Here is a 2486-nt window from a genome sequence, read left to right on the forward strand (position 1 = left end):
CTCTTAACCCTTTCAATAGGTCCTGACTGAATTATTGCCCTACTGAAGGTTAGGTATCCACCAGGGATGGATACAATTATAATTTAATCAATTACAATTAAGTACAAATGTATGATAAAACATATTAAAAATATTTGTTATTTGAGCCAAAACTCAAATACTTTAATTGTAATTAATTAATTACCTTTTGAAATTCTTCATTTAATTGTCAATTAAATGCAATTAATTAAATTCAATTAATCTAAATTCTGCGCACATTAACCATTGATCTGATTTAGGTAAAATGCATACCTTTCCACCTGTATTGTCTGCCAAGAAGTGATAATTGATAATCACCTGTCAATGATTTTAATAGATAGATAGATTCTTTATTTCCTCCAGTTATGGAGAGCAGAACATACAATATATACAAAGATACATCATGTACAATAATTTCTTAACACTAATAAATTAGGTTAACAACAATAGATATTATACAAAATAATACGGTGACTATTACAATATTACAAGCATATATATATATATATATATTGTTATGTAAAGTTTTCAAGTTTATCCATAAAGAAAACCAGTCTAGTCCGGAAACGAAAAAGACAAGAAATGGTTGATGGATACTACCAACGGCACAAAATTACTGTTGTTATAAGTCATTGCCACTCATTTAATTTAAGAAACCAAACAGTCATGTCGAAATAAAAATAATACGTTAATGACCAATGCCTTAGGATGCATTTGATGTGATAATTTGATAGTAGCAAATTTCTTTTACGAGCATGAGACACAAAATTTTGTTATAAGTATGACCAAGAGTATATTAAAATAAAATTGGATTATTTAAGGTTTTGTTTCTAACAACAATGTATTATAAATGTTTCACAAACTTGCATCAATCAGAGACGTGCCTCTGGAATAAATGCAGAGCTGGAAAAATATCTAGCAGACTGTGAAAAATACGAGTCTGACCCTCTTACATATTGGTCATTAAATGAAGTTAGACTGCCAACAATGTCCAAGCTTGCAATTCAATATCTGGCTCTACCAGCCTCATCTGCACCCGTGGAGAGACTGTTCTCTATTGCAGGCAAAGTTTTTCGTCCTGATCGATGTAATATGAGTGACAAAAACTTTGAAGCTCTCATGTTTGTTAAATGTAACAAGGCATTGTGAAAACAGACTGATGAGTTTGATTTAATGTTTTCAAAGTGAAAATAAAATTTCTGTATCTGGTGTGCTTTGTAACTATGTTATTTTCATATTAAAGCAGTTTAAGTAGAAAATAATTAATTGTAATTAATTATTTTTTTAATTGAATTGTAATTAATTAATTACAATGTGAAAATTCATGTATTGTAATGTAATTGGAGAGTTCCATTTTAATTGTAATTAATTCAATTATTTTATTAGCATATAAACATAAACATGTTCATCGCCATACATTCAATTGCGGCGGTTACATACAAAATGAGAAGAGCATGAGTATTATTACATCTATATCATGTGTATATTAGTAGTATTATTATATCAACATATATTAACATTAATACATCAATAGCATGTGTATATAGTAGTATCATTATATCGGCATATATCCCACCCAATGTTTATATAAAACATAAACAGTAACGAAAAAAACACAAGACCAAACATAACATGAAAATTAATTTGATACACTGACCTAAATTATCGTGTTGATTGTCGATGGTTGGATACTTTACTGTCATATGCATGATATACATGTTAGTTTGATTTTGCATGTGAATTCCGTGCCATATAATGTTGTCATTTTTTTCTTGTTATAAAAAGGCCAATGTATGAGATCAATTAGTTTCACGTGGCTACATTGTAAAATACAAATACATGATCATTGAAACGTGTAACCAACACATATTTCTTAATATAGTATATCATCCGGTACGTTTCTTATTTGCTATATAAATAAATTTTGCAAGTTTACACAGAATACTTGTTTGATTTGAAGCTAACAATCCTTTAAATTTTTGTGAAGATGGCCAATTACAATAATATTTTGGAAGGCATTCTTTTCTTTCATCTCTATAAAACGGACAGACCAATACAAAGTGATATTCGTCTTCTACTACCTTCATATTACAATACACACATTTTCTATTACAACGTTCTATATTTCGAAATCTACCTTCCTCAATAGCTAATTTATGTGCTGAACAGCGTAATCTTGATAGAGCAATACGATGATTATTATTAACAACACAAGATAAATATTTTTCCTGACATATGTTTGTTTTAATTTTCTTATATGTACTTAGTTTAGGCATATAATCTAACATACTAGTATAAAAAACTTGATAATATTGATTAAATAATTAAATACTTTTAAAAATAATGGTACCCATCCCTGGTATCCACATGAAATTTAAAAACATTGCTTTGAGAGATCGAAGTCACTGTTAAAGGCCAATACAACAACAAATCTCATCAACAACTAAAATTATTTGCTGGTAAATCCG

This window comes from Ruditapes philippinarum, unplaced genomic scaffold (genome assembly GCF_026571515.1).
Source record: "Ruditapes philippinarum isolate M1 unplaced genomic scaffold, ASM2657151v2 ctg4592_1_1_1_1, whole genome shotgun sequence".
NCBI lineage: Eukaryota > Metazoa > Mollusca > Bivalvia > Venerida > Veneridae > Ruditapes > Ruditapes philippinarum.